Source organism: Rhinopithecus roxellana, chromosome 17 (assembly GCF_007565055.1).
Source record: "Rhinopithecus roxellana isolate Shanxi Qingling chromosome 17, ASM756505v1, whole genome shotgun sequence".
Classification (NCBI taxonomy): domain Eukaryota; kingdom Metazoa; phylum Chordata; class Mammalia; order Primates; family Cercopithecidae; genus Rhinopithecus; species Rhinopithecus roxellana.
In genome coordinates this window covers 90,237,356-90,248,218 of record NC_044565.1, presented here as the reverse complement: position 1 = coordinate 90,248,218, position 10,863 = coordinate 90,237,356, and the positions used below count along the sequence as shown (strand labels likewise).

The 10,863-nt window shown below is 45.4% G+C and overlaps 1 long non-coding RNA gene across 1 annotated transcript in view; it reads right to left on the bottom strand.

Moving 5' to 3' along the window:
* Positions 1 to 3,030: 3,030 nt before the first annotated feature.
* LOC115894214 overlaps positions 3,031 to 10,863 on the bottom strand; it is a 63,624-nt gene continuing 55,791 nt past the window's right edge. The window contains exons 2-3 of the long non-coding RNA XR_004054238.1: positions 4,155 to 4,246; positions 3,031 to 3,158 (exon numbers count right to left, since the gene is read on the bottom strand). This is a non-coding gene — a long non-coding RNA (uncharacterized LOC115894214). The remainder of the gene's footprint in view (positions 3,159 to 4,154; positions 4,247 to 10,863) is intronic.

Below are 10,863 nucleotides of genomic sequence, written 5' to 3'. Positions count from 1 at the left end.
TCACAGAACCAGAGAGAAAAACACTCTTCCTATCAAAAGCTAAAAAATTGTGCTTTGGGCCCCAAGGTAAGTGTGACTGGGGCCTGTGTGGTCTAGCAGAAGGTTTGCTTGGCTGCCTGAGGAAAGAGAGACACTCAGGCTCATCTTAGTTACAGGGAGAAACGTGCAATTTCCCCCATGTGTCCACAGCTGCTCTCCCGCCAGCTGGACAACACAGACTGGCCTCGCTCACTGAAAATGCTTCCAAACAAGTAACCTATAGCCTGCGCGGGACTGCGGCCCAGGAGCCAGGAATCTGGCTGAGAATGAATGAGATACCTCTCAGCAGAGTTCCAAGTTGGAAAAAATTATTTAAAATGTGGCCACAATTTCTCTGCAGAAAAAAAAAAAAAAAAAAAAGAGGACACATTCAGGGTCATTCTGAAATAGTCTTTGCAGAGACATCTGTTCCCGTTACAGCTTTGCTAAACCAAATACATACGTGATGCTTCTGGTTTTCCTGTCAAGCTGATCAAAGGGTGTTTGTGTGTAGAATAATACATTTTAGGAACGAATGCCAGGCATGTCTGCAATATTACATTAGAGGAGGGACAGGTTGGGGTGGTGTGGGGAGGGAGGGCACATGGCTGAGCTAATGGCCTTCCTGTAGTTGTTGCAGCCTGGAGAAGCCGAGGTGACTGTGGGGACTTGAATGAAACTGATAGCATCTCTGAGTCCAGGCTGGGAGATAACTTACCAGTGGAGACTCATTAGCACAGGGTCACCCAGGGACTGAGAGGTTCCTTTCAGAAAAAAAGAAGCACAGACATCCAGCATCCTTCTTGCATTTCAATAACTCTGTTTACACCAGGAGGAACTGGTTCCACGAGACCATGAAACTACATTCTCAAAAGAAAAGATGGATTGCATCTAATTAGGCATAGTTTTATTGATTTCTAATAAGATTTGGGGAATTTTTAAATTCTGGGTATCAAATTGACAGTTGGAGTTCTTTATTTCATTCACGTTTTTTCTTGTTCTGAAATGCTGCGTCACACTCGTGTACTCATGTGGGACCTGACTGTCAACATGTGAGCCTGCAGCCAGCCTACTGCACTGCTTACCTGGGTAACATTGAAAGCTCTATGTGCATTTGTGGAAAAAAAAATCGTGTTTGAATTAGATACATCAGTCAGAGAATCATGTCAATCATAAAAGACAAAACACTCTTTTTGAGGATGAAACTAGGTGTGCAGCTCACTTTCTCCAATAGAGCCACTGCCCAGACCTGTCCAGCCCTCACCATCTGGCATCTCTTTACAGCAGCTAACATTGGAGACCTCCCTCCTACAAACAACATCTCCCTTGGTTTTGGTGAGACTGTTCATATCTTGTTTTCCTCTTGTTTATCAGATCATTCCTTCCAGACTTTTTTTCCAGGTTCCACTGTCTCTACCTCTCTTCTATGCTGCTGGCCACCCAGATTTTTGTCCCCACTTGCCCCAGCTTGCCCCAACTTGCCCCAACTCTCTGCTGCACTTCCTCTGCATCCTGTGGGATCTTACTTGCTCTCCTGGCTTGGGTCCCCATCTCTACACTGATGCCTCTCCTGTCTCCCCTCTAGACTATCCTTCTTCTGAGCTCAGGTTCCAGAGAGCCAACAGCCTCTGCACGATGGGACCCAGGGTCCCAGAGTGTGCGTCCCCTTTGCCTGTAACCCTCCTGCTGTCTGGCATCAGCCTCCTGGCCAAGTCATCCAAAACACTGGGAATGATTCTGGACCCGTTCTCTCCTTCATCTGCTGCAAACTGAGCCTTGCGGTTTCTGTTTTCTCAGCATCAGATACCTTTTCCTTCTTCTTCATCCCCTTTGAGATGCTGACCATTGTTCTAGCCTGCCCTTCTCATGCCAAGACCACTGCCATCCTGGAAAACGGGCTGCGTGCCTCTAACCTCAGTCCCTGCCACACTTCCTTGAATACTTTATAAAATTCAAATCTGATTACTCTTACTTAACCCTCTTCAGGATCTTCCAGTGCCCAGGAGATCACTTCCATCCAGAGTAGTTCATCGTCCAAGACCCTAGTAATCTGGCCTCTGTGTTCTCACTCAACACCTCTCTTGAACGAATGCACAACAACTTACAATTCTCCCAAATTGCTGTGTTGTTTCATGCCTCTTTGCATATCTTGAAACTGAAATACCACTAACCACCACCTTCGGTCTTTCTCTCTTGTTCACTTTTCAAACCTCAGTTTCTCTTCCCTAAATCTCCACTCCTTTTCTGGGAGAATTATTCTCTTCCATGTCCCTGCTGACTTCTATCTTCCACAATTGACTCTGTCAGGCCACACTGCACATGTGTACATGTCTGTGACTCTACCACCTGCTGGTGTGTCAGTTTGATTAAATCTCTCAGTTTGTCTTGCTTGCTTTCTTCATCTATAAAATGGGTATAGCAATACCTACCTCAGAGGTCTGTGCTCAGGACTAATTGAGTTAATATATTTAAATTCCTTAACACAACATCTCCCAGAATAACTAGGCACATATTAGGTTCTCAGTAAATGCATGATTGAACAGATAGAATAAGCAAATAGTTACCAGCTACTTTTGTCAGCCCATGTATTAGTTTTCTGGAGTTGCTATAATAAAGTACCACAGACTGGCGGCTTAAACAACACAAATGTATTTTTCTTAGAGTTCTGGAGGCTGGAAGTTTGAAATCAAAGTGTTGGCAGGGCTGGCTTCCTCTAAGGCCTCTCTTCTTAGCTTGTAGATGGCGTCTTCCTGCTGCGTCTTCACATGGTCTTCTTTCTATTCATGTCTGGATTCCAAACTCCTCTTCTTGTAAGGGCATGGGTTCTATTGAATTAGTACCACCCTATGACCTTATTTTCCCTTAATTGCCTCTTCAAAGGCCCCATCTCCAAAAACAGTCACATTCTGAAGTACTCGGTGTTAGGACTTCAACGTATGAACTTTGGGGGAGAACGATTCAGCCCATAACAGTCCAAGTCTCTCAATTTTTTACTGATGTTTTATTTTAATCCTTTGATAAGTAAGCAGAAGAGACTGCAATGTCCTGCTCTTGAAGGATGGACAGTGTGACGTCACAGTATTAACATGCTCTGAGGCCTGTGTGAATGTCGTAGCTCCACTGGGTCTTCGTTTCCCGCTCTATAAAGAAAGGAGATGAACCTAGATGCTGACTTCATTCTCTCCCAGCTCTGAAGTTTGGGGATTATATGGATAACAAGTGCACACCCAAAAGGTAATTTACAAAATGTCTTCCTTCCGTGTACCTTTGGACCAAGGGTCTCCTATCTGTACATCTAGATCATTGTTGCCTCATGGATTCCTAGTGGGCGCAGCTCATCTATTTGCAGAATTTTTTTACTTCATCAAATACTAAATCTAACATTTTTATACTACTCTAAAATGTTTCCTCTTTTTATGTGTTGCTGTGCATGCATTTTGCTATAAATTTTTAACCATAGTTTAAACCTAAATGTATAAAACTCAGCCTGAATACAGAAATCAGAACAGTGGTAACCCTGAGGGGGTGCATACTGAGTAGGAAGGGGCCTGAGGATGATGATGATGTTCTATATCCAGGATGATGACGATGTTCTATATCGTGACTGAACAGTGGTTACAAACGTACACACTGATATAAGAAATCCATCTAGCTCAGGACCTCAGAGATTTGTGTATTTTACTAGATGCAGTAATACCTCAACAAAAATAAAAAAAATACCATAAGGATAAATTGCACTTGGTGATGGCCACCATGCAGAAATGCTGAACTATCACTTTTCTCTGAGCAGTTGGTCCTGTGATCATTTTGGGATGTGACTTTTATACTGCCTGCAATTCAGGAAGGGAGGCTGTGAGGAGACCAGAGGGTTAAGTCTTTTTCAGTACTCTTTCTATCCACATATTATCTCTAAAAAAAAATGAAGGAAAGAGGAAATTCTAAAAGAGCTGAGAAAGAACTAGATGTGTTGGGTCTCAAATAACTCAGTATCCAGAAATGCTTGAGGGATTAGGACTCCAAGAAAGGAAGAAAGACATAAGCCACTCACTATCTCCAGAGATGAGGCTGTTAGAGACCCAGAGAGAGACCCACTTCCCCTTTGGAAGGAGTTTCCATGGAGATGAAATCCCACTCACATTTATGCCTGCGTTCTTGCCCAGCATAGTCCTTATCCCAGTGATTAGTGGGCACTGCGTGACTGGAGCATTCTCCCTCTGCTCCTTTAGTCCTTCAAAATGAAAAGAAAAAAAGATAGATTACATAGATGATGGATAGATAAATAGAGATAGAGATAGACAAATAGATAGATAGATAGCTGTAGTAGTAGTGATTTATAGATTAGATAGATGGACAGATATAGATAGATAGATAGATAGATAGATAGATAGATAGATAGATAGATAGGCAGATAGATAGATAGTGGTAGATTATATAGATAGATGATAGATAAGTAGATGATACAGTGATAGAGTGACAGAGATAGATGATAGACAGATATATTAACAGATAGTTATAGACAGAGAGATGGACAGGTAGAGATGGACAGAGATAATAGATAGACAAACAAAGTTATAGAGAAAGAGAGGGAAGGAAGGAAGGAAGGAAGGAAGGAAGGAAGGAAGGAAGGAAGGAAGGAAGGAAGGAAGGAAGAAAGGAAGGAAGGAAAGAAGGGAGACGGAAGGAAAGGGAGGGATTGATTCACTAGTGATTAGAGCTCTGGAAGGAAAATATCTCCTTTGGTGTCTCTCCCTGATACTTGGTGTGATGGTACCAGCCCAGGGATAGCAATAAAGACTTCCCTTCAACATGTGAAGAATAAATCTTTCTTACTTACCAGCTTCACTCTCTCCAGGGATTTTGGATCTATTCCTGCCTATGTGTGCTTGGAAAGTAGTACTAAATGCCAAATGATTTTTTTCTATAATTATGCTTACATAGTATTTTTATTATATGCAATTGGAAAAATATCTTCATCATATTTTCTAACACAGGCAAATAAATGTCTGAGTGGGCAATATCTAAATTTTTAATGTATTACCTGTTGTTTTCCTAAGTACTTAACCTTGGCCATGGTTCTGCAAAGTGTTCGCCCTCCAGAGGGGATGTTAGAACATCTTACAGAATGGATTCCTCTATTTATCCCACAGTAATAAAGACTTAAGTTCACACAGAAACCTGTGCACCTGTGTTTACAGTGGCTGTCTTCACAGAAATGGAGGGCTGCTTAATGGTTACTAGGGGTTAAGAAGGGGATAGGAATGGAAGAGAAATGAGTGTGGCTACAAAGGGGCAACAGAAGGGCTCTTTGTGATGATGGAAATGTTCTATGTTTTGCCTGCATCAATCTCAATGCCTTAGTTGTGATATTCTCCTATAGCTGTCCAAGATGTTACCACTGGGTAAAACTGAGTTAAGGGTACACCACAGGGTCTCTGTATCATTTCTTACAATTGCATGTGAATCAAAATTATCTCTAAATTTAAAAATTAATTTTAAAAACTAAAAAAAGGATGCTTCAGGTATGGAAGATAGGATCACAGGCATGGGAATGGGGTGCTGTGTAAGGAGGTTCACCTATTAAAGCCACCTCTTCAATTCTTCCTCTGACAGCAAAGGTGTGGGCTTGCTGCTATTTGGGGTGGGGGAGGATATGGCAATGGGGGACCAAAAGCTCACCCTTGTCCAATGCCAGTGGATGGTGGGAAGGAGACAGGGAGAGAGAATACAAGTGCATGTCAAGCTGAAACTGCCTAGACATTCCCCTCTCAGTACTAGAGAGGGACAAGGAAAGTGACAGCACAAGAGGTCTCCTGCCCTCACCAGCCCCAGCAGAATCATATCAGCTTTCAGGCTCAGTGTGGCCAAAGAGAGGGGAATCCTGAGGTTCTTTCTAAGCCACCTACTTTTCTTGAGTTTAATCAACTCCAAGGTTTGAGCAGAGCATCCAGCAGGACTGGTAGCTACCAGGAGCTTAGGGGATGTCACCCAGGGGCCAGAGCTCCAGCTCAAGAACCCCAGATCTTCCATCTGCCAAATACACACAACTTGATGAGGAGGACTGGGAAGGGCAGGGGGTTTCTGCTGGGGAACACATGGATGTGCTGCAGAGGTCGATGTACCCCCATTCCACAGGAGGTCAATGTACCCCCATTCCACAGGAGGTCGATGCACCCCATTCCACATGAGGCCGATGCATCCCCATTCCACATGAGGCAGATGCACCCCCATTCCACAGAAGGTCAATGCACCCCCATTCCACAGGAGGTCGATGCACCCCATTCCACATGAGGCCGATGCACCCCTATTCCACAGGAGACCGATGCACCCCCATTCCACATGAGGCCGATGCACCCCCATTCCACAGGAGGTCAATGCACCCCCATTCCACAGGAGGGGGCACAGGAGCTCTGTACTCTCTGCCAGACCTTTCCTTAAGTATCCCCTTTATAATAAAACTGTAATCATAAAGTACAGGGCTTGCCTGAGTTCTGTGAGTTGTTCTAGCAAATTATCAAACCTGAGGGGGTCATGGGAACTGATGTGGTTTGGCTCTATGTCCCCACCCAAATCTCATCTTTAATTGTAATCGCCATGTGTCTAGGGAGGGACCTGTGATCCCCACATGTGGAGGGAGGGAGGTGATTGGATTGTGAGGGCAGCTTCCCCCATGCTGTTCTCATGACAGCAAGTGAGTTCTCATGAGATCTGATGGTTTTATAAGGGGCTTTTATCTCTCTCTCTCTCTCTCTCTCTCTCTCTCTCTCTCTCTCTCTCTCTCTCCCCCCCCCCCCTCCCTCCCTCTCTCTCTCTCTCTCTCTCTCTCTCTCTCTCTCATCTGCCACCAGGTAGGATATGCCTGTTTCCCCTTCCACCATAATTATAGGTTTCCTGAGGCCTCCCCAGTCATGTAGAACTTGAGTCAATTAGACCTCTTTCCTTCATAAATTACCCAGTGTCTAGTATGTCTTTAGAGCAGTGTAAGAATGGACTAATACAGGAACCCTTGAATTTATAACCAGTTGGATAGAAGTGCAATGACCTGGGGACTCCCATAGTGTGGCTGGCGTCTTGTCAGGGCAGTCTTGTGGAGGCCTAAACCTTTATCATGTAGAGTTCTACACTAACTCCAGGTAGTTAGATCATCATTGAATTGCAAACCACCCAGTTGGCGGCGTGGAAACAGGATGGAACCCTGCCCCAAGCTCTAGATGTAGGAAGAGTCTTCTCAGCAGGTCGGGGGTCCCTCCTTTGTGTCCCACTGTGCCCTGCCTGACTTCTACCTTAGTGCCTCTGATGTGCTTGGGAATTCGTTTGTTTGCATGAATGTCTCTCCCACAAGACCCAGGCTACCCATGGGAAAGGACTAGAGGGCACTCAAGTCTCACGGAAGTTAAAGCCTTTTGAGGGAGTGTTTATGTGTAAGTGTTACATATAAGTGTTTTATAAAATCCTAAGACCGTGTGCCACATCACCAAGGCCCCTCTGGCCTTGGAAGAGACCAGGAGTGTGGTGAGGTACCCTGAAGCTCAAGCACCACTGGCCTCACAGCAAACCTGCTGTGGCCAGACCCCCATTTCATCCTCCCTGGCATCTGGCCTGCAGAGGACATTCTGAGCCCATGTAGCAATGAATGAAAGATTAAGTAATTCATCCACAAACACAGATCCAAGTAGGAGTAAGGCATTTCTTAACCTTAGACTTAAAAGATGATTTGATTCCTTCTGTTTAGATAACAAGGGCTTTTTTTTCCTTTGAGGTCTGACCTCACTTACTATTTTTGCCTGAGTCCCTGCAGTGAGACTTGGACGGACACACAGGCTGTGATGACGGGGTCTAAACACACAGGAGCCGGGGAAGCTGGTCATCTGCTCTTTGCAACCAGTTTACAAAAATCCCCCAAGAAATTTGTGTTTTCATTTCGAAGTTAAACCACTAAAGAATCAAAGAAAGAGGGCTGAAATGCCAATTTAGGGCTCATTTTAAGTTTAGGGGGATTGAAGGTCTCTGTTTCAGTGCCAAAAGCTCTCTCTTTGTGGAGAATCCAAGTCATTAGGTTGCCCCAGCATTTGCTGGGGTTTATAATAAAATAGTTAGAGGCTTTTTCACAGTCACCCAGCATTAGGAGACGTGTTGTGTGGCACGTCACGCTTCTCATGCCACAAGGAATTCTAGAACCACTCCTCCCCTTCCTTCCGGCTGTCACTGCCCTGGTTTGGCCTCAGAAGCCAGTCTGAGATGAACAAAGAGGCACTGGACATGAGATCACACTGACCTAAGTCCCGCTCTGACCGGCTCTGACGCACCAGCTGCGTCACTGAAACTTCTCTGAGCCTCTACTTATTTATAAGATCCCAGCACTCAGTAGCTTCCACTGTCCTGGCATCTCCCCACACCCTGGGTACCATTTCAAGCTTCCTTTGTATGAAACAGGAATCCCAATTTTTCATCTCAGGTAGCTGAAGAGTGACATCTGAAATGTCATTTGGAATCACTACCCTGGCTTCTATCTTCAGTGGCAGAGAAGACTGTGCTGCCGAGAGGATAAATATAAAAGGGTCTCTCTCGCCAGCCTGAAAACACCCGGAAGTTGCAGTCATGTGCCACGAAGGGCTCGATGGAGGTGGCTGGGTCATGCCAGGGTATGCAATTAGGAGCTGGAAACCATACAAAGATAAACTCAAAAGGTCAGACGGTAAAATCAAGAGATGAGGTACGAGATGGGAAACTATCTTCTGGTAGTCTTATGCCTCCCTAGGGAAGCATGAGACCCGTTTTGCCTCTAGGGAATCAGCAACTCATTACTGAATAACTAAAATGTTGTTGACGAACTCCTCAAGCCCCAGAAGGAAATGAGCTTATGTCCTTGCCTGTGTCTCCCTTTCATGCCTCTGAACCTCCTCCCCAGGCAGTTGATGAAATGGTCATTTGTGCAGGGGTCACTGTGAGTTCAGAGCAGCCTGCAGTTCTCCAATTCACAGCAATAAGAGCTGGATGTGTTTCAATTAGGTTCACAAGACTATGAAGTCATCCTGGATCCCAATCAGCTGATTAAAAATAATCACATTCCATTGTCAGAGAACTTGAGTATTTTGAGGATAGGAAAGAGTCTAATTATTTTTCTATATGATTGCCTCCTTCTAACTATTCCACAGTGGCAATGGAAACTAATGTTTTCCAGCACCTCCCATTGACTAGGCACCTTGCTAGTTGCTTTTCCTGTGTTACTTCCTCTTATCCTGACGTCAGACCTGGAAGGCAGAATCATCATCTCTATTTTAGAGATAAAGAGACTGCAATTTAACATGCAAAGCTTAAGGTGACTTCCCTACACCTGTACAGTCAGGACAGTCTGGTTCTAATCTTGGAACTTAATCTGTTCAACTCCAAATCGGATCCAGCCAGGGCCTAAAGTTCACCTTCTTCTCTCTGGGCCCCCTGTGGCCTTCTTTCCTTCAGATCTGACTTTCCAGGAGACCATGTGAAGCAGTCAGGCAAAGCTTGTGCAGCTCCAGTCCAGTCTGAGAAGAGCAGAGGCTGAGTTGTGGCTGTCATCATGTTCAGGCCAGGCTGGTTCAGCTCGATCAATGTCAACGGGATTTCCAAAGTCGGAAGTGCCCTGGGCACCAGGTGAATTGACATGCTTCAGCTCTTCAGAAGATAGCTGTGCTCTCTTTTGTTCAGGGCCAGTATACTGCTATTACTGTGTTAATTTATAGCTGGCTGTATTTTCCTATCCACCTTGCAGTTTTAGAATATGTCCCTCAAAAGAAATAGACACAAGTGTTCTCAGATTCTCGGTAAAATCTCACCTTACGGTTTCAGCTTTCCAGGACAGCGCTGCTCACACCATTCCTTCTCCTGGAATGCCTGTTCAGTCATCTTCTTTCCACCTGACGTAGTCTTGTTCCTCAAGACTCAGGGCGGTGCTCCTTCCCCCAAAAAGCCTGACCTGATGCCCTCGGCTAGGTGTTACCTTTGTTTCTCTGACCTTTGACATCTGCCTCTCTGGTGGCATTTAGCACAGTGCCTTGGGGCCTTGGTTTACTTCTGGGGCCTGGGAGCTCCTTCCTGTCTTTCTCCATGTATCCCTCTGTTCCTTGAACATCCTGCCTGAGATAACATCTAAAGCAAGGGCTGTGCATGGAGGAAGACACATGTTACGCTCAATTGTTCAACTTCATGTGAGTCCCTTGGTTCTCTCACTCAGGATCTGCAACTGACCGCCTCCTAGAGTGTTGTAAAGATGAATTTTGTTCTGTGTCTGTGTACCGTATGCACAGCGACCACTCACTCCTGGCCAGTCACAGTGCCTAGAATACAGCAGGCCCCTGGGCACAATGAGCCATTGTTTCCCCAGACAAGGACCCTGTTTCAGCCCTGCCAGTGGTCTCTGCTGCCCCCTGGGGCAGCCCTCTGAGGTCGTCAGGAGACGGTGCTACACCGCCTGTGCAGGCAGCATCCAGGGCAGGCAGTTCACCCTCGGCTTTGGGTATTTGAGAAGTTTATTTTCTCCTTAAATCAGGATGCACTAGAGGGTTAGAGGGTGAGAACCACACTAATCAAGCTCGTAGGAAACTGAAACGAAACAAAAGAGGTGCCTTATGCAAATTTCTCGCCTTCTACTGGAGGAGAGAATTCTAGCCCGAGGTTCCCCATAGAAACTGTTGGACTGTCCTTCTCTTGATAGTGAGAAATGCACTAAGCATCAGGAGCATTCTTAGGAAGGCCAGAGCTACAGCCATGGGCTCTGAGTGACCCATGCGTCTGTATCATCCAGAGATCGCTTATCACTAAGCCAACTTCTGTTGGCTCTGCAGGCAGCCTACCCTGGTGGGCATCTCTGGA